Source organism: Aethalodelphis obliquidens, unplaced genomic scaffold (genome assembly GCF_003676395.1).
Source record: "Aethalodelphis obliquidens isolate GAN/ISIS:26980383/991018 unplaced genomic scaffold, ASM367639v1 scaffold23, whole genome shotgun sequence".
NCBI classification, from domain to species: Eukaryota; Metazoa; Chordata; class Mammalia; order Artiodactyla; family Delphinidae; genus Aethalodelphis; species Aethalodelphis obliquidens.
Window position 1 is genome coordinate 19709048 of NW_020837967.1, and position 22047 is coordinate 19731094.

The 22047-nt window shown below is 43.6% G+C and overlaps 1 protein-coding gene across 4 annotated transcripts in view; it reads right to left on the reverse strand.

Moving 5' to 3' along the window:
* FAM107B (family with sequence similarity 107 member B) overlaps positions 1 to 22047 on the reverse strand; it is a 217220-nt gene that overhangs the window by 21627 nt on the left and 173546 nt on the right. Inside the window, exon 1 of one of the 4 annotated variants that reach the window (XM_027121918.1) lies at positions 16559 to 16724. The exons of the other annotated variants lie outside the window; for them this stretch is intronic. The gene's annotated coding sequence lies outside the window, so the exon portion shown is untranslated. Of the gene's footprint in view, positions 1 to 16558; positions 16725 to 22047 lie in introns of those variants that run through there. 4 annotated transcript variants of the gene reach the window in all.

Consider the following 22047-nt stretch of genomic DNA (forward strand, 5'->3'; position numbering starts at 1 on the left):
AACTCATTAATCTAACCCTCCATGAATCAATGTCCTATCACAGTGAAAAATGGATGACCACGCACTACAAGTATACTATTTTAGACCAAGTTTAATGGTGAACCCCATCTTGGCCTCTGCTCATTTTTCCAATTTGGACTTAGATGGGAGAGAGAGAGAGAGAGAGAGAGAGTCAGGGAGGGACGAAGTGGAGGGGAGAAAACAAAATCCCTGACGGCACAGCCAAAGCACAGAGAGGAGCCCGCAGCCCAAGGCTGGGATGCCGTGAAAACCCTGACCATTTCCCAGTCTCTGGGCTTCAGTCTTCTTATCTTTACAGCTGACTGGCTATGTTGCCCTGATTTCTCAGTAATCTGTTGTAAATGACTACGCTGCGTACAGAGCTATCATACAAACGTGAGGGATCTATAAAAACATAAGTTAGTCCAATATAAAGAGTCTAACTGTTCAAACATCAAGTCACTCTTATTAGTGGTCACGATTTACTTAACCTCCCATGGCCCGCGTGGAATCTGAACTCATGACCCAATGGCAGACAACTCTACAAAAAAAACAAAACAGAAAACAGGCCAGATCTCTTTAGAGGCACGTTTTGCACAAGGTTCAGTCAAACCCTGTGGGAAAGGGGTGGGGAGAGAAGCAATGGGTGGAAGACAGACAGCAAAAGTGTCCCCCCAAAGCACAATACTTTACACTTCTGCACTGCACTGCACTGGTACTATAAGTAAAGTGTATTGCTCCTGCACGTTTCTAATCAAGTTTCTACACCATTAACAGTGCATTTTTCAATATAATCTAACACAAAATTACTCAAACACATACAAGGGGTAACCTGAAAGTAAATGCCCGGAATGTCAGGACCTCAGAGAACACTTATACCTAAGTTGGGCGCCCAAGATCCTGCCGGTGCCTGATCAGAAGAAGGTGATGCTGACAGTCAGCAGATGCAAGTATCGGTTGCTTTCCATGGAAACCAGCAAATTAACCCTGTGACTGAATTCCTTCTGCCTTCTAGCTCCCCAAAGTCTAACGCTTTGCTAAAAAAATTTTAAAAAGAAAGAAAAAAGAAAAGGAGTTTGCTATGTTGCCTAATGAGGTCATGCTCAAAGCCTAAGTAAAAGTTAAAAGCAAAAGCAGTTCTTGAATAATCTGGTTTTACTAGAAAGGTGGATATTCAAGCTACCTTGGAAAACTGGGAAGACAAACTATACAGAGAAAATAAAAACAAAAACCACTCTGGGGGTGTGAGAAAAAAAAAGTCTCTATGGCTTCCCTGGTGGTCCAGCGGTTAAGACTTCGTGCTTCCACTGCAGGGGGCGCGGGTTTGATCGCCGGTCAGGGAAGTTCCGCGAGCCGCGCGGTACAGCCAAAAAAAAAGAAGAAAAGTCTCTAGGTAGAACAAAACTAATATAAAACGGATAAAAATTCCCTGAGCTGCTTGGTGGAGGGAGGAAGGGAAAATGGTGAAAGAGGTGAATAAAATCCTTCAAGGGTTCTCAGCCAACGATGACATCCCTCCGTCCTGGCAGGCAGCTGATCCAGGTGATGTTTCACTCTGATAACTAAACAAGTCCCAGAATTTCAGATGAGACACGGATTCTCTACACTCCCTCCCTCTGCCTCCAGAGAAGATTCTAGAATTCCCTGGTAGACGACAGCACTAACTCTGCAAGCAGTGAGCACGCCTGAAGGAAGGAGAAGGGCCAGCCGGCGGGGCCCTCACCGGCAGGGGGACCCCAGCACAGCTGCAGGAGGGCCACCACCTCCGCACGGGGAGCGGCAGGGCCTGCTGTGTCGCTCACGTTCCCGCAGGACAACAGCACAGGGCGGCTTCTCATCTGAGCAGATGCACTCGGGCTTCTCCCCAAGGAAACACCTGGGCCTGAGTACGAATCGACAGGGATTTCAACCTGGAAGGACCTTAGCAAACCTCCTGCTTCCCAACTGCTACCTGGGGGGCAGATGTTCTTTCAGCTCCAAGGTCCTGTGCTCTGGCCCCCAGGCCTGTCCACAGGGGCTGTCTGTGACCTGTAAGGCACTAGGGACAAAAAGCCACCACTGGATGCCTAGCAGAAAGAGAGCGCAGAAAACCTCCCAGTCCACGAATATGGGGTGCTCCTGGCTTCCTGGGGTAAATTCTCCCCAGCCTCTCCCTGGAATTCAAAGCTGCTGTCCATCTCCTTCTTGATCTGAAAGCCAGCCCCTTGGACAACCCTCTCTCCTGGGCTTCCCTGCACCGGAGGCCCAGGTGCCCTCTTCCAGCCTGATCTCTTGGCGCCAAGAGTTCTCAGGATCAGGCCCAGCCTAGATCCTTCTCTGGGTCCCCAATGCCCTCGGCCCTCCCTCTCTGTGAGCCATATCTCGGTGGGGTGCTTCCCTCTCCTGAATCTCCCCACGGCCACTCCCCCAGGCCATCTCCCCCTTGTCTGCAGTGCTGAGAACAATTTCACGCGGTACTCCCTTCCCGTGTGAACTTGACACTTACGAGTCAGTTCTTCATGCATCTCCAAGTGGTCCCCCTTGAAGGACCGATGTGCGTCCCTTCAGAAAGGAAAAGACCCCCGACTGACTTAAGTCATCCCCCCACCTGGAGCACAACGCCTCGCACTTATGCCATCCAAAGCGGAATTAGCCACACTGTAAGCAGCTGACGAAGAAGAACCAGCAGGAAGCTGGGGCCACCGACGCCCTGTGCCTACGGCTGAGCTCCAGGGGCCAGCGGTACATCTGGCTTTACTCCCTCCTGCGTTCCCAGCACTGGGCTGCGCGCCACCCCGTGGGCACCCGGCAGAACTGCACCGAATAAAGGGGGCAGATGCTGAAGCAACAGAGAATCCAAACGAAGGAGCTCATCCCGGGAAGCTTTTCCTGATTCCTCTTGCAGTTTCCCTCCTTTCTGTCCCAACAGGACGCCGTTAACACTTCTCTAAGGATGCTCATGGCTGCCTGTATGAAAACTACAAGTTTGCTTATCCCTCACATTAAAGTTGCAAAGGAAAGGCCTGACTCTTCCTCATTTCTTATCCCCAGAAACACCACTATGAGCCTTCCGCGTACTGTTGAACTCAATTTGACCTGTTGACAAGTGAGGTGCAGAGCTCAGGCTTACAGAAGGGGCCAGAAACAGGGGAGGGGGAGAGAGGGCACCTCATGCTTTGAACAGACTCTGTCCTCACTTGATCTTCAAAAAGCACAGAATGAGTGAGAGACAAAAGATCCTGGTTCTCCTGATACAGATCAGTCCAGGGAACCAAATGCCCATTTTTCTAGCCCAGCAGATGATGCTCCCTCTTGCACAAGATGACTCCCCGAAACCCTCACTCAAAGCCCATAACGTGAATTGCTGCGTACGAGCTAGGAGTCTTTTGCCCCAGAAAGATAACTCAGATTGTTGTCTGCTGGGAAGTAAATCTGAGTGCGCTGGCTTGCATAAATATTCCCGTGAAGTAATTAGCACTTCATTAACATGCGGCCCATCAATCTGCACAAACCTCTAAGCAACTGAAATGCTGTCCAATTAACAGATTTTTTAAATAATAGATTACCTTAAACTCATTAGCCTTAAAATTGCCATAGGCTGATAAATTACACTTATCAAATAACATTTGATAGATGACCATTAAGTGGTTCAGAGTCTCTCTCTCCTAGGTGAAGCAGCGTGATGAGATCTGAAGTTCAGGGATCCTTGATTGTACCCGTTGAAGAGTGTTCTGTGGTCTAACAGTGTCACCCAGTGGCAGAAGTCTCACAGTTGTGTTCAGAGCAGCTGTTGCTTTTTAAAAGAAGTATTTGTCACATGTGTTTCTTTACTAAAAGGAAAAGAAGAAAACTATTTTGGGGGAATTGCTCTAAGAAAACTAGTGTGTGTAAATTCTAGAAAACACGGCACTGGCATAAGACAGCTCCCCTACGTCCAAGGTTACTTTGAAGCCTTTGGGGACCGTACAGACGTGTGCAGACATGACGAGAGACACAAGGGAAGTTCCTGTGACTCAGGGACGGTGCAGCTTTGACATGAAATCAATTCAGTGTCCCAGGGCTGAGCAATAGGGTCACCCCCTGCTGTCTGCTTTCTCGTCCACCATTCGGCCACTTCAATTCTCAAAACCCTGGCTCTCCCAGAACAAGGAGAAAAAAACCAGCCAATTCTGTTCCAAGGCTGACTATCTGATTTTAGAAGCTTATGAGGTGACGCTTAATTGAAAATAATAAATTATTTAACTTCCTTATCGGTACAAAGAGAAGGCTGGACCAGATAACCCTTGAGATCCCTTCCTGGTTCTAACATTCTGATAATACAGAAGAGTTCGGCTGGTCTGTCACTCCCCACAGCACAGGGGCTTCTGACCCAAGGCTGTGGAACTCTGGCCCCACCATCAGGGCCAGACAGACCACGGAGGTGCCCCAGTACGTTCCACGCACACCCCACCTTGGTCTCCACTCCTCTCGTTCCTGTCCCCAGTGCATCACATCTACGCTGAGCAGGCTTTCTGCTCGTGACTGCTGCACTTCCCCAGATGCAGCCACCCTCCCTCGAGTCCCTCTAGAAGAGTCTCAGCCACTTGGTCCAGGGCTAGAGCTGCCCACATAGGATGGGGTGCAGACTAGACTTTATTAAACCAAAACTCCCAATCCAGGGGGCTCCCAATACTCTAGTCAAGAATCACACACACCATATACGATCAATAAAAACAAAGCATTGTTTATTCCTCTTTGCATAAAATTACCTACAGCAATTAGATATTACACTATAATTAAATTAATTCAAGTCTGACTCCTGAAACTACCCTGAAATCAAGCCACAATTCAGCCCTCTTTTGGATTGGTTCAAGATGGCGGAGTAGAAGGACGTGCTCTCACTCCCTCTTGTGACAGCACCGGAATCACAACTAACTGCTGAACAATCATCGACAGGAAGACGCTGGAACTCACCAGAAAAGATACTCCACATTCAAAGACAAAGGAGAAGCCACGATGAGATGGTAGGAGGGGCGCAATCACAATAAAATCGAATCCCATAACCGCTGGGTGGGTGACCCACAGACTGGAGAACACTTATACCACAGAAGTCCACCCACTGGAGTGAAGGTTCTGAGCCCCACATCAGGCTTCCCAACCTGGGGGTCCAGCAACCAGAGGAGGAATTCTTAGAGAACCAGACTTTGAAGGCTATTGGGATTTGATTGCAGGACTTCGACAGGACTGGGGGAAACAGAGACTCCACTCTTGCAGGGCACACACAAAGTAGTGTGTGCATCAGGACCCAGGGGAAGGAGCAGTGACCCCAGGGGAGACTGAACCAGACCTACCTGCTAGTGTTGGAGGGTCTCCTGCAGAGGCAGGGGATGGCTGTGGCTCACGGTGGGGACAAGGACACTGGCAGCAGAAGTTCTGGGAACTACTCCTTGGCGTGAGCCCTCCCAGAGTCTGTCATTGGCCCCACCAAAGAGCCCAGGTAGGCTCCAGCGTTGGGTTGCCTCAGGCAAAACAACCAACAGGGAGGGAACCCAGCCCCGCCCATCAACAGTCAAGTGGATCAAAGTTTTACTGAGCTCTGCCCATCAGAGCAACAGTCAGCTCTACCCACCACCAGTCCCTCCCATCAAGCCTCTTAGATAGCCTCATCCACCAGAGGGCAGAGAGCAGAAGTAAGAAGAACTACAATCCTACAGCCTGTGGAACGAAAACCACATTCACAGAAAGATAGACAAGATGAAAAGGCAGAGGGCTATGTACCAGATGAAGGAAAAAGATAAAACCCCACAAAAACAACTAAATGAAGTGGAGATAGGCAACTTTCCAGAAAAAGAATTCAGAATAATGATAGTGAAGATGATCCAGGACCTTAGAAAAAGAATGGGGGCAAAGATCGAGAAGATGCAAGAAATGTTTAATAAAGACCTAGAAGAATTAAAGAACAAACACCTAGAAGAATTAAAGAACAAACACACAGAGATGAACAATACAATAAATGAGATGAAAAATACACTAGAAGCAATCAATAATGGAATAACTGAGGCAGAAGAACAGATAATTGACCTGGAAGACAGAACGGTGGAATTCGCTGCAGGAGAACAGAATAAACAAAAAGGAATGAAAAGAAATGACAGACCTCTGGGATAACATTACATGCACCAACATTCAGATTATAGGGGTCCCAGAAGGAGAAGAGAGAGAGAAAGGACCCGACAAAATATTTGAAGAGATTACAGTCAAAAACTTCCCTGACATGGGAAAGGAAATAGCCACCCAAATACAGGAAGTGCAGAGAGTCCTAGGTAGGATAAACCCAAGGAGAAACATGCTGACACACACAGTAATCAAACTGACAAAAATTAAAGACAAAGAAAAATTATTAAAAGCAAAAAGGAAAAAACAACAAATAACATACAAGGGAACTCCCATAAGGTAAACAGCTGATTTCTCAACAGAAACTCTACAGGCCAGAAGGGAGTGGCACAATATATTTAAAGGGATGAAAGGGAAGAACCTACAACCAGGATTACTCTACCTAGCAAGGATCTCACTCAGATTTGACGGAGAAATCAAAAGCTTTACAGACAAGCAAAAGCTAAGAGAATTCAGCACCACCAAACCAGCTCTACAACAAATGCTAAAGGAACTTCTCTAAGTGGGAAACACAAGAGAAGAAAAGGACCTACAAAAACAATTAAGAAAATGGTAATAGGAACATACATATCAATAATTACCTTAAATATGAATGGATTAAATGCTCCAACCAAAAGACACAGGCTCGCTGAATGGATACAAAAACAAGACCCATATATATGCTGTCTACAAGAGACCCACTTCAGACCTAGGGACACATTCAGACTGAAAGTGAGGGGATGGAAAAAGATATTCCATGCAAATGGAAATCAAAAGAAAGCTGGAGTAGCAATACTCATATCAGATAAAATAGACTTTAAAATAAAGAATGTTACAAGAGACAAGGAAGGATGCTACATAATGATCAAGGAATCAATCCAAGAAGCAGATATAACAATTATAAATATACATGCACCCAACACAGGAGCACCTCAATACATAAGGCAAATGCCAACAACTATAAAAGAGGAAGTCGGCAGTAACACAGTAACAGTGGGGGACTTTAACACCAATGGACACATCATCCAGACAGGACATTAATAAGGAAACACAAGCTTTAAATGACACAACAGACCAGACAGATTTAATTGATATTTATAGGACATTCCATCCAAATACAGCAAATTACACTTTCTTCTCAAGTGCACATGGAAAATTCTCCAGGATAGATCATATCTTGGGTCACAAATCAAGCCTCAGTAAATTTAAGAAAACTGAAATCATATTAAGCATCTTTTCCAACCACAATGCTATGAGATTAGAAATCAATTACAGGGGGAAAAAACGTAAAAAACACAAACACATGGGAGCTAAACAATACGTTACTAAATATCCAAAAGATCACTGAAGAAATCAAAGAGGAAATCAAAAAATACCTGGAGACAAATGACAATGAAAACACGACAATCCAAAACCTATGGGATACAGCAAAAGCAGTTCGAAGAGGGAAGTTTACAGCAATAAAATCCTATCTCAAGAAACAAAAAAAATCTCAAATAAACAATCTAACCTTACACCTAAAGGACCTAGAGAAAGAAGAACAAACAAAACCCAAAGTTAGCAGAAGGAAAGAAATCATAAAGAGCAGAGCAGAAATAAATGAAACAGAAACAAAGAAAACAGTAGCAAAGATCAATAAAACTAAAAGCTGGTTCTTTGGGAAGATAAACAAAATTGATAAACCATTAGCCAGCCTCATCACGAAAAAAAGGGAGAAGACTCAACTCAGTAAAATTAGAAATGAAAAAGGAGAAGTTACAATAGACACTGCAGACATACAAAGCATCATAAGAGACTACTACAAGCAACTCTATGCCAATAAAATGGACAACCTGGAAGAAATGGACAAATTCTTAGAAAGGTATAACCTTCCAAGACTGAACCATGATGAAATAGAAAATACGAACAGACCAATCACAAGTAATGAAATTGAAAATGTGATTAAAAATCTTCCAACAAACAAAAGTCCAGGACCAGATGGCTTCACAGGCGAATTCTAGCAAACATTTAGAGAAGAGCTAACACCCATCCTTCTCAAACTCTTCCAAAAAATTACAGAGGAAGGAACACTCCCAAACTCATTCTATGAGGCCACCATCACCCGGATACCAAAACCAGACAAAGATACTACAAAAAATAAAATTACAGAACAACATCACTGATGAATATAGATGCAAAAATCCTCAGCAAAATACTAGCACACAGAATCCAACAACACATTAAAAGGATCATACATCATGATCAAGTGGGATTTATCCCAGGGATGCAAAGATTCTCCAATATATGCAAATCAATCAATGTGATACACCATATTAACAAACTGAAGAATAAAAACCATATGATCATCTCAATAGATGCAGAAAAAGCTTTTGACAAAATTCAACATCCATTTATGATAAAAACCCTCCAGAAAGTGGGGACAGAGGGAACCTACCTCAACATAATAAAGGCCAAATACGACAAGACCACAGCAAACATCATTCTCAATGGTGAAAGGTGAAAGCATTTCCTCCAAGGTCAGGAACAAGACAAGGATGTCCACTCTCACCAGTCTTATTCAACATAGTTTTGGAAGTCCTAGCCATTGCAATCAGAGAAGAAAAAGAAATAAAAGGAATTCAAATTGGAAAAGAAGAAGTAAAACTGTTGCTGTTTGCAGATGACATGATACTATACATGGAGAATCCTAAAGATGCCACCAGAAAACTACTAGAGCTAATCAATGAATTTGGTAAAGCTGCAGGATACTAAATAAAGCACAGAAGTCTCCTGCATTCCTATACAATAACGACAAAAGATCAGAAAGAAAGATTAAGGCAACAATCCCATTCACCACTGCAACAAAAAGAATAAAATACCTAGGAGTAAACCTACCTAAGGAGGTAAAAGACCTGTATGCAGAAAACTATAAGACATTGATGAAAGAAATCAAAGATGACACAAATAGATGGAGAGATATACCATGTTCTTGGATTGGAAGAATCAATACTGTGAAAATGACTATACTACCCAAAGCAATCTACAGATTTAATGCAACCCCTATCAAATTATCAACAGCATATTTTACGGAACGAGAACAAAAAATCTTAAAATTTGTACAGAGACACAAAAGCCTGAATAGCCAAAGCAATTTTGAAGGAAAAAAAACCGAGCTGGAGGGGCTTCCCTGGTGGCGCAGTGGTTGAGAGTCCGCCTGCCAATGCAGGGGACATGGGTTCATGCCCTGGTCTGGAAAAATCCCACATGCCGCGGAGCGGCTGGGCCCATGAGCCATGGCCACTAAGCCTGCGCGTCCGGAGCCTGTGCTCCACAACGGGAGAGGCCACAAAAGTGAGAGGCCCACGTACCGCAAAAAAAAAACAAACAAACAAAAAAACGGAGCTGGAGGAATCAGACTCCCTGACTTCAGAGTATACTAAAAAGCTACAATAATCAAGACAATATGGTACTAGCACAAAAAGAGAAATATAGATCAATGGTACAGGATAGAAAGCCCAGAGATAAACCCACACACCTATGGTCAACTAATCTATGATAAAGGAGGCAAGGATATACAATGGAGAAAAGACAGTCTCTTCAATAAGTGGTGCTGGGAAAACTGGACAGCTACATTTAAATGAAAGAAATTAGAACACTCCCTAACACCATACACAAAAATAATCTCAAAATGGATTAAAGACCTAAGTGTAAGACCAGACACTATAAAACTCTTAAGAGGAAAACATAGGAAGAACACTCTTTGACATAAATCACAACAAGATCTTTTTGACCCACCTCCTAGAGTAATGGAAATAAAAACAAAAATAAACAAATGGGACCTAGTGAAACTTAAAAGCTTTTGCACAGCAGAGGAAACTATAAACAAGATGAAAAGACAACCCTCAGAATGGGAGAAAACATTTGCAAATGAATCAACGGACAAAGGATTAATCTCCAAAATATATAAATAGCTCATGCAGCTCAATATTAAAAAAACAAACAACTCAATCAAAAAATGGGCAAAAGACCTAAGTAGACATTTCTCCAAAGAAGACATACAGATGGCCAGGAGGCACATGAAAAGCTGCTCAACATCACTTATTATTAGAGAAATGCAAATCAAAACTACAATGAGGTATCACCTCACACCGGTCAGAATGGCCGTTATCAGAAAATCTACAAACAACAAACGCTGGAGAGGGTGTGGAGAAAAGGGAACCCTCCTGCACTGTTGGTGGGAATGTAAACTGATACAGCCACTATGGAGGACAGTATGGAGGTTCCTTAAAAAAATAAAAATAGAATTACCATATGACCCAGCAATCCCACTACTGGGCATATACCCAGAGAAAACCACATTTCAAAAAGAGTCATGTACCACAGTGTTCACTGCAGCACTATTTACAATAGCCAGGTCATGGAATCGAACTAAATGCCTATCAACAGACGAATGGATAAAGAAGATGTGGTACATATATACAAGGGAATATTACTCAGCCATAAAAAGGAACAAAACTGGGTCATTTGTAGAGATGTGGATGGACCTAGAGACTGTCATACAGAGTGAAGTAAGTCAGAAAGAGAAAAACAAATATCATATATTAATGCATATATGTGGAATCTAGAAAAATGGTACAGATGAACCCATTTGCAAGGCAGAAATAGAGACACAGACGTGGAGAACAAAAATATGGGCACCAAGGGGGGAACGTGGTGGTGGTGGTGTGATGAACTGGGAGATTGGGATTGACGTATATACACTAATATGTATAAAATAGATAACTAATAAGAATGTGTCATATAAAAAGTAAATTAAATTTTAAAAATTCAGCCCTCTTGCTTCTCCTCTAGTTTTTCTTGACATGTCTTTGTCTTCTCTATAAATCCATCTTCTTCCTGCCAACTCCCACCAAAGTCCAAATACACAGAAGCTTCAGAGAGTCAATGACAGTTCTTTCTCATTGCCTTACGTTCAGAAAATCACTGTCTACTCTCATAGACTACTTGTAAGAAGATATATTTTTGCCACTTCCGGTCTGAAGAATGTGTGGGCAGTGTGTGACAAAAGGCTTGAACACGTACATACCCGTGAATCTGGTAATTCCCCTTGCAGGAATTACTGCAAGGAGGTAATCAGACAAGGACACAAAACATATAAGAATATGTGTAAGAATAGTTTATGCATGATTTATGATAGCGAAAAAGGAAAGAAACGACTTAAATGTCTAATAATGCGATACAGTGCAGCTTTAATAAAATCATATTGTTAGAATAAATAATGAAAGGGGAAATATTCACAATGTATCAAATGGGAGAAAAATTTCAGGTTCCAAAACAGCATGTCCTTTATTTTCTAGTCTGTGCGTTTGCATGAACAAAAGCTATTCAGAGTGTCACCCAATGACCAGCAGTATCCGCATCACCAGGGAGCTTGTTCAGTGCAAATGCCCTAGCTGAAAGGCACTGGATCAGAATCGCTGGGGCAGGGCACAGAGATCTGTTTTTTTGTTTACTGTGTGCCACACCACCTCTGAGGTAGATACTAACATTTGCCCCATTGTGCAGATGGGGAAATTGAGGCCCAGAGAGACTAGGTAGCTTACCCAAGGCTGCAAAGCCAGTAAGTGGCAGCTCGCACAGCTAGCTCGAGTCTGCACTCCGCACCACTCTGCTCTAGGGCCTCTCTAGGATAAATCTTATATTTGGAAGTGTGCTCTGTGCTTCTTCCCCGAAATCAACAGCATGATGCATCCCACCCATCCCTGTGTCTTCTTCCTAGTGTTTCAGCACTTCTGTTACAAAGTTATTGATGGGGGAAAGAGGCGTTGCCACTATCGCTGGTACCACCATTGACAAACCTCGTGGAGAAGACCTGCCTGAAGTCTTTAAAAAGATGGTTTGATTTAAGTGCACATTAAATAACAGCCCACATTAGCAAAAACCTTAATGCCCTTGAGTGACAGCATGGAGCGTGATACGGGTTTAACACGGAAGGCCTTCCTATCACCAGCTAGAGTGGGGCTGTCACTGGCGATTCCATAAACACCCTTGACAAACAACCCGGCCTATCACCTTTGAAATTATGCAAATTTTGATCAATTTCTTTTACTTTTTTGGTTTCTGCCTTCAAAATTTGCATATAACGTAATACTTTGATTTTTATATGATGCTATTTTATATTCACAAAATTCAAGTTTGCAAACAAACGCCACCAGCCTTTATTCCCAAACTGCAAATTTCTGAATAAAGGAGCCTACCTTGGCACATTTACTGTATGCGATTTTCTAAGGAGGAAACACCTCAGTCATTCATTTCAGGAGACTACAAAGGGGATGGATGGACTGGGAAGATGGTGGGTTTAGGCCTGGTCCCTCCTGAGAGGAAGGAAACCACACAGACCAGAAAAAAACTTCCTGCTGGACCAGCTTTCAAAGCCCTCAAATATTCCTGTCTTCAAGAGCGGAATAATAATTTCATAAAATGCATGACCTGGTCCAGCTGGGCACCCAAACAAATATTTTCAAAAGCGGAGACTATCTTCAAAAGGACTCAATTTAGAAAGAGCAGAGACCATCTGCTCAACTTCCCCAGCACCACACATGAGGAAACTGAGGCCCAGAGATACTGAAGCTTGGCTAAGTTCACACAGAAAGTGGCCACGTCTGGACTGAAACCTGTGTCTGCCTCTGGCCCTCACTTGGCTGGACTACACCGCCTCTCTCACTTCTGACTCCTATACTGAATTTTCTAAATTGATTTTCTACATTTCCTACTCATTTTGGGGGGGGTGTTTTTGACACTAACATCACCATTAACATTACCATCAATAACGGGATGGCATCTTTGAAGATGATAATATGTTTCAGTTATAAGTAGCCACACTGCCATCTGCTTCTATATCCTGCCAAATTCCAGAAAACTACAAAGTCACTGTGATGATTAAAAAAAAAAAAAATGCCTCTTAGGGTAGGAGAAAACGACTCATTTGCCTTTTTTTTTTTAACCTGATATTGACACTGAGTAACCATAACATTAAAAACCAGTGACTGCTCAGACACCGTGGCTTAAGACACCCTCTTTAGACTCTCCATCTTATCCTTCTCCTATTAAAACCTACCCTTCCTCAAGCATCAATAAACTACTGGATCAAATCAAATAAACTACTGGAAAAGTGAAAATCAGCCCTACTGACAACAGGAGAAGTAAGGACAGGCCTTACTGACAACCGACCCCAATATGCCATCAGGACATAAAGAAAGCTCAGCATAGGACCCAGACGCTGACCTCCACAAAAATGAATGGCCATCCTCCTTTCTCAAGAACCTGAGACTGCTAATTCTTTACTAAGTTACAACTCTAACCCCACTTTAATGTCCGGCCTCCTATATATAAAAATTGTTAAGATACCCAATCACTGAACTGTGACTGCTTCCCGACCACATCCAGCCCGGGTCTGGCCCCGTTTCTTTAACCCCATCTTCAAAGCACCCAGCATAAGCAAAGACGCAACTCTGCCTTTCCCAGAGAATCCCAGCACTCTTCCAGGCTGCCCTCGCCCCACTGCAGAAGCTAAATGAACCGAACCTCTCTACAGTGACACGTGCATCCCTGGCGGTTGCTGGCTGGTGCGATTCCATACTCGTTTGTCTTACTAAGTTACTAGTAACATTAGAGTAGGAAGAACCTCAAATAAAAGGTCCACAAACCTAAATCCTGACTTATCACTTCTCTACGTCTGTTTCCTTGCTGGTAAAATGACAGCCAGTTATCCTATATTTTACAACTTTTCATCTCAAATACGCTGTATTTCAGCCATATTGTGGGTCAAAGAGGTTTATTTCCATTGAAGAAGGTGCTCTGACTTCCAGTCACTCAACTTAACTTTTTCACTTTTGAAATACAGTACAGCTAGAGTTTGTCTGGAAAACTTTTTTCACTCTTAAAGAGATCTTCATGCAAGAAACAATGGTTACAATTATGTGTTTTTCTGAATGGTTCATTAACATGTTCCCTAATTACACGAATATAAGTTGACATTTGATTTCTGCTTCCACCGTGAAAAATTAGTGTGAGGATTGGGGCACATCTCCGTCTGGGTCTTTGGAGGATCAACTGGCGCTAACTAAACCTCAGAGAGCAGCTGTGGGCACAGCCCAGGTCCTTTTAATTAAAGTCTGTTTTCCCACCTACCCCTCTTCTGGTTACCCTGTGGGCTTTCTGTGAACAACAAACAGCCAGTCTTGTTATGAGGACACCAAAACCAAGAAAGGATTATTAAGCCCACTGTTGTCAGCAAGGCCAGAACCATGAGTGTCCCTCCTCTGTATGAGCCTCGGGTCAGGCCCTAAAGATCTAGGGAGGAGTGAGACATGGTCCCTGCCATCCAGGGCTCACAGCTAGTGGAGAAGACAGGCCCACAATCACTAGTGTGATACATACACTTTGAGGGTGGGAAGGCCGGGGAGGTCTCTGGGAGAAGTTCTTCCTAAGACTGTACCTCCTTCCAGCTCCAAAAGGAGGAAGGTTCTCCCCTTGTGACTCCATCAATGAGGATGCTCTGGGCCACATGCAACAACACCTGCCTCTAAGGAGCTGCAACCACAGGGGCTCGTTTTTACCTCTCGTAAGAATGTGGTGTCAGGCTGTGCAAGGCTGCTTCAGAGCTCAGTGGTGTCATGGGGGCTCTGAGGTCTTCTCATTGCTCTGCTCAGCAGTCCCAGCACCTCCAGGAGGAAGGGCAGACTGGCAAAGCCCCCCCACACTGGGTCTCTTTATCTTGGAGGGAAGCCACTCCCAGAAGCCCCCGGGGGGCCTTCTGACACCTCATTGGCTAGAGCTACATCGTGTCATCACCATAGCAACAAAGGACGCTGGGAAAATGGGGACGTGGCATTCCAGCACTGAAGAGGGGACAGCAGTGGCTGTTAGGTAGACAACCAACCCTGCCACACACAGACGGTTATGGGGGGAATGTGTCCCCCAATATTCATACGTTGAAGCCCCACCCCCCAATGTGACAGTAAGTGGAGGTGGGGCCTTTGTGAGGTGATTAGGAGTAGAGGAGGGCATGGGGGGGGGGGGCCCATGATGGGACCAGTGTCCTTATAGGAGGACGAGACACCAGAGCTGGCATCTCCCCCTACCCCTGCCATGTAAGGACATGGTAAGAAGGCTGCTGTCTGTAAGCCAAGAAGAGAGTCCTCCCCAGGAATCGAATCAGCCAGCACCCTGATCTTGGACGTCCAGCCTCCAGAACTGTGAGAACTAAATATCTGTTGCTTAGCCCACGCAGCCTATGGTATTTTGTTATGGCAGCCCGAGCTGACTAGGACACAAATCCAATTCAACTGTCTTCAAAGGCACTCCAGCCTCCGGACAAGGGGCTCATCAGGCCCCCCCGGGTAAGGTCAGCAGCAACTCTGCACCTCAGCTCCAAAGCTGAAAGGGACACTAGAGCAACAACCATTTCTTAGAAGTGCTCAGTCCTCAGAGCATCTGTAATAATGCTGCAGTAAGCAACAAAGACGGGGGGCCTTTTACTGGGAGCCCTTTCAGCCTTTAGCTTTGCCTTCTGCACAAAACCTCCCTTTCTAAACTACCGGGACTTTGGCAAAAGTTCAAACGTAAACACATTTGTAGCGGGCGCTGGCCCCGGAACGAGGGAGTAAACTGCGCTGACTCTTCCCTTTCTCTGCTTGAACTCCACGCATTAATTCAACTCCCTCAGGAGGCCTGTCATGCTAGGACGCCAGGCCTTACCGTTTTCCCACAGGCTTTCCTTCAGCCCCAGGAAAACAAAAACAAGGCACCCCCAGCCCCGTGGGGCTGTCTACGCACCCTAAACGGTTATTTCAGTCACCCCCATCTCACAGGCCCACCCAGCCCGGAAACTGGATACAATCTCCCTTGGGCCTCCACTGGAGCCCTTTCTCTACATGCAGTTAATAGGCAGCGGAAAACCTCCAAAATAAGAATTGGGAAAAACTGACAGCAACCTACTTGGCAAACAAGGAACACAGAAAAACAAAAGCCTAAAAAGACGGAGCCTGCATTTAAACCAGCAGACACCAGGGGCCACGATGTCTGAAAAGCATAACAGCCTTTCTTCTTGCTGGAATGGAAGGGGGCTCACTGTTCATTAGAAAATAGTCAAGATTTCAAAAATTTATCTATTCCTAGAATAAACAGAGGCCTTAGATAATCACTTACTTGAGTAATGAGCAACAGAGACACCAATCACGTTCCAGATCCTATAGAAGTTGAGTGATATTATTCATCTTCATTCCAACAAGATGTTTTAAGGGTGTTTATGTTCAAACATAAACTGTTTTTAAGTACAACTTATGACGATTGCAAGACTCTCCTATTTACTTGGTAGCTTCCATCCTCAAGGAAATTCTCTCTTAAAATAAAGCCTTAACCATCACCCCTTCCTCCCCGCATCCAAGTATGTAGAACTCAAACCACTTACCACTGTGTCTACAGCCCCCAGGTCCTCAGCCAACAGGGATTAGGACGTGTGCCCTGAGTACCAACACATCCTCCACCAGGCTACTCACTCTGGCATCGCAATCAAATCTGCTGCTAACCTGTTATACTAGTTGTTTTACATGCTTTCCCCAAGTCTTGACACAACTGCAGAAGCAGTACTGATTAAGTAAAAGAACAGGACAGGCTGGTAACTAGTAAACGCTCTGCCCGAACCCAGTTCCACAGGAACTGGAGAACTCTGCTTCTCTCTCCTTCTGAAGTTACCCAAGTTTGAAATGTTTTCATTTCTTTTGTTGCAACAGGACTCCTTACTCAAGAACTTGGCATCCAGAAACTTCCCATCAGCTTCTGACTACTCTCACAGCTCCTGTCCAAAAGTTCAGAACTTTAATTGTGTCTGTTTTAAACTCCACACGTAATAGAAGCTACTGGTTAATTAAATGAAAAGGGCAAGGACAAATGACATATCAACACATCCATAATGAAAATTTGTCCTCTACTTACAACCAGTTATAAAGGAAATCATCAGTCGCTTCCGGAAGAACAGTTATAAAATAATTTAACAAGAAACTACAGATGTATCATGACACCTAACTACTTCCCTTATGCCTTAAAAAAACAAAACAAACAAAAAAAGAATCTGAAAAGCTTAAGATAGGATATTTTTACCTACTTCAATGAAGTATTCAAAAGTAAAATGCAGCCAAAGGCCATGAAAAATAAGATGCTTCTTTTAAAAAGTTTTCAAGGTAATTCAATGAACAAAAAGCTCTACCCTTTAGTTTGTAATCTTACAAATGTCAAACTGAGTAAGAACCCAAGTATTTAAGAGTCCAATTTAAGATTTTTAAATTCAGTCTACAGTACAAAATCTACAAACACAACAGTACATGTGATGTGATAATTAGGAAGGACCCTATCAACTTTACTTTCGTAATTTCATCCATGAAGCTTCAGAGCTGAAGTCACAAACATTTTCTTTCTTTCTTTCTTTCTTTTAACAGGTTTTGTGTGTGTGTGTGTGTGTGCGCACGTGCACGTGTGTGTTTTGACTGTGTTGGGTCTTCATTGCTGCACGCGGGCTTTCTCTAGTTGCAGCGAGCGGGGGCTGCTCTTCGTTGCGATGCGCAGGCTTCTCATCGCGGTGGCTTCTCTTGTTGAAGAGCACAGGCTTCAGTAGTTGTGGCGCGTGGGCTCAGTAGTTGTGGCGCGCGGGCTCTAGAGCACAGGCTCAGTAGTTGTGGAGCATGGGCTTAGTTGCTCCGTGGCATGTGGGATCTTCCCGGACCAGGGCTCGAACCCGTGTCCCCTGCATTAGCAGGCGGATGCTTAACCACTGTGCCACCAGGGAAGTCGCAACCTTATTTTCCATTTATAAAATATATATTAGCTCTGGGGAAAAAAAATCTGAGTTACCACTGAGTGTTCCTAAATTTCATTCTGTGAGCCATGTAGGAAAATCAATGTTAAGGACTCAGTGGAACTTCCCTTCTATATAACATTTAAACTTGCTCTAAAGCTGATAAACTTTCTAAAATACCTCAGATCGATGGCTTTCAAACTTGTCTGTCTGTAATCCTCTTTATACACAGGGACCCAATAACACACCACACTAAAATTAGCTGAAGTAAAAGTTTCCAGAAGCAATACTAGCCTTATGCTATATACACCCTGATATTTTTCAGTTTCTTTTTTTTGTAATGCTTCTTGGGACCCACTAATGGATGCAGCTGGGAAAATCCTGTCCTAATTCTTTTACTTAAACTTGCCACCATCACCTGGCAGCACTCCAGGTACCAAGGAAAGCACCTGAAAACTTCCAACAGAAACATAAACTGGACGAGCAGCCAACTGTCAACATCCCTTCCAAATGGGAAGCACTTAAAACCATGACCTTTTAAAAGTTTATTTGAGCTTCTATTACTGATACTAAAAAGTCATCATCTTCTCCTCTGTCTAATCTTTAAAATATCCTTATTTCAATTGTTAAAGAATAACCTCAAATCCTCCTAGCTATATGTGAATGAGTAAAGAAATACAAATTAAAGATTACTTAGAGAATGATATTTGTTCATAGTTCAGTAACAAGCCTTTTTCCCTGTGATGATGAACATGGGGAACAGAGATCACCGAGGCAGTATTTTCTCCCCTTCTTAAAGTGTTCTTTTAAAAGCAGTTTCAAAAGTTTCTCTATCCATAAATAAAATGATACCCATAGTACATCAATATTTAAAGCTAACTGTAATGGCATTTGCTTCTGTGTTAAAAACTACAGTGTAGGGCTTCCCTGGTGGCGCAGTGGTTGAGAGTCCGCCTGCCGATGCAGGGAACACGGGTTCGTGCCCCGGTTTGGGAAGATCCCACATGCCGCGGAGTGGCTGGGCCCGTGAGCCATGGCCGCTGAGCCTGCGCGTCCAGAGCCTGTGCTCCGCAACGGGAGAGGCCACAGCACTGAGAGGCCCGTGTACCACACACACACAAAAAAAACTAGAGTGTAACTCAGATTCTTAATACCAAAACAATAATTCTAGTTGCATATTTTTTAAGAAGCAGGACAAAATTCCACACACTTAACTGGAGTTAACAATAGGTAAGAGGAAGTTCTCCAGTCCCAGGTACCTGCAACCCAACCGTCAAAGGTCATTTACACCCGCATGTGGGAAACATGCGGAAAATGGTAAGGGAGACAACTAAGAATTGATGTATTTTTCTTCCTGTTGAAAAGAGACATGGCGACAGTAATGGTGGTTATGAAACAGTAGAAAGAGCTAAGCTTTCAAGTCTGAGAAAGTCAGAGCCCGCTCTGCCACGTGTTAGCTGGATGACCTTGGTTCAACAAGAAAAATATTAAAATAATTATTCAGTAAATATCAGCTGTGGGCTGGGCACGGTCCTAAATGTCCACATCCATCACCTCATTGAATTTTCACAACACTGGAGGTAGAGGGCCAGAGGGGCTAAGGCACTTATCCAAAGTCGTACAATTAGTCATGGGAAGGCCAGAGTTCAAACATAAGCTGTAACTCATTTCAAAATCTTTGTTGGGCGTTTGCCTTCTGAGCTCCGCGGCATTCCTTATCTTTCCCTCTCAGGGTTGCTGTCTGGATTAATGACTGACTGTTAATAAGGACTCATCACCCCCTCCCCCCAACCAGTATCTCAGCGGCCATGAGCACAGGTTACCAAATTTCTCAGGTAAGCGGGCTTCACCTGTTCAAAGTCAGAAACTTCTTATCTTTCGTTCAGAGTCAGAAAACTTACCTTTTTTCCTTCTACCCTCTCACTGCTCCACCCTTCAAACACACCTCCCACACAAATACCTATTACTAACCTTAGGAAATATGTCCAATTTCATCAGCGCTGCATATAACACCCACCTCCCATGAGTCTATTTACTAAGGGAAGGGAGGTGGGTGTCCCAGGTTTGTAAGGCAGGGCAAAGTTATCAGACTTCATTCAAAGCCAAGACAATGACAGGCAGAGAGCCACGAAGGCTGGGACTCAGATGGGGCAGCAGGAGTGCCCTAGAACAATCACTAGGGTTAAACTGTATTTACCCTACGAGGTCTTGACCAGGGACAGAATAAAGGCAGGAGAGCGACTGAGCCAGTTGTGGCTTGGGGATCCGGCAGGAATCGGAGGGGCAGGGCCTCAAATATGCCAGGAATTCTGCTGAGGGCAATAAACAACCTCACAGTGGAGGGCAGGATTGCATTAAATCGGTTTTTGAAAGAGGAAGTACCAGGACCAAGTAGTTAATAAGTGTCGACAGAATTTTTCAAAATAGGATTACATTTCTCCCTTGCTTTCCTGTCCACATTAGTTGGCAAATGCTACCCCCTCCACTTCCTTATCCCAGAAAGTGGGTAAACAGAAGCACTGACAGGCTGTTCCATGGAAAGAACCAAAGCACACCGACCAAATTAATTTAACCAAGTTGATGAAAGACATGTCGATAATACACCATCACCTAATCACTGAATCGGGCCTTTTTTTTAAAACAGCAAATAGAGATGAGCTGTGTGAGTATGTGCCCTCAAGGTGTAACAAGTCAGCTATATATGTTAGACTTAAATTGTTAGTTGTCATAGCAACAGTGGACAGTAACGCCTGCTCAGATTGGTATTTAGCAGTTTAGTTCTTTGTTTTACACTATACATCTATCACTAATTATATAAACTACTTTCCAAGTATTAAGAAATAACTGGTTTGGCAAACCAAAGCAGAATACAACCCATGAAGCTGACTTGGATAAAAGCACCCGTAAGTCTAAAGGACATACATTGAATTTATGAATGTTCAGAAAACAGGACATTGTTGCTATATAGCTATTTAATAATCTGAAGAGATACAGCGTCTTTTTACCCTTAGGAAAAAAATTAATTATGAAACTACCAGATTAAATAATATCATCTAACAAAAGGAGATTCACTGATACATCCATTATTTTAATTAAGTACTGATGACATTATGAATTTAGAATCATTAAATGTCACTGCCACTGACATTCTAATTTTTTTTTAATTTTTATTGGAGTGTAGCTGATTTAGAATGTTGTGTAACTTCTGCTATACAACATAATGGTTCAGTTATACATATACATATACCCACTCTTTTTTAGATTCTTTTCCCATCTAGGTCACTACCGAGTATGGAGTCGAGTTCCCTGTGCTATACAGTATTCATATTACTTATCTATTTTATATATAGTAGTGTGTATGCCCACCAACATTCTAATTTAAAGCCTGCTTATAAAACAAAGATACAAAGTATCCTAGACTAACATTTTTATTTGTCTTTAATCTAGTTTCATTTTGCCTCATTCTCATTTTTAAAAATAAGTTCTGCTTCTACCTCACAAGCAAGAAACAAATTTTGTTTTCTCTTAAAATGGTGCACTGCAGATTTAAAAAGATTCAACTCACTGGCTTGGAATAATCGGACATTATTTATTTCCTCATTACATCTGTTACTAACCATTTTCTTTACAATTAATCTAAACAACGTGTTTTGTCAAAAGGCACAGGTCCCAGCACCAAAAATGCCAGGTCCCAGTCCCAGCTCAGCCACCGACAGGCTCTGTGCGTTCAGCAAAAGATCCTGCCCCGTGGGGTCAGTTTCCTCACGTGTGGGCCCCAGACCAGGAGACCAGAGGTTCTCACTAATCAGGGCAGTCTGATCTAAACTTGCAGACTTTCTTGCACACACACACACACGCACGCGCGCGCGCGCACACACACACACACACACACACTGCACCAGGCAACAAAGTCAGGCTCCAACAGAGACAGGCCTTTCGAAGCCACACACACTACCCCATCCCTCCCAAAAAGGGAAACGTGAGAAATCTGCTTCTTGCCCATCTGCAACTATAACACAAAATAATAGGGTGACTCCTCGGAAGACCCATGACCAGAAGAAATCCCGATTATAGCCTGTTTCTGAAATGCAGCCCCTCACTGCCTGGGT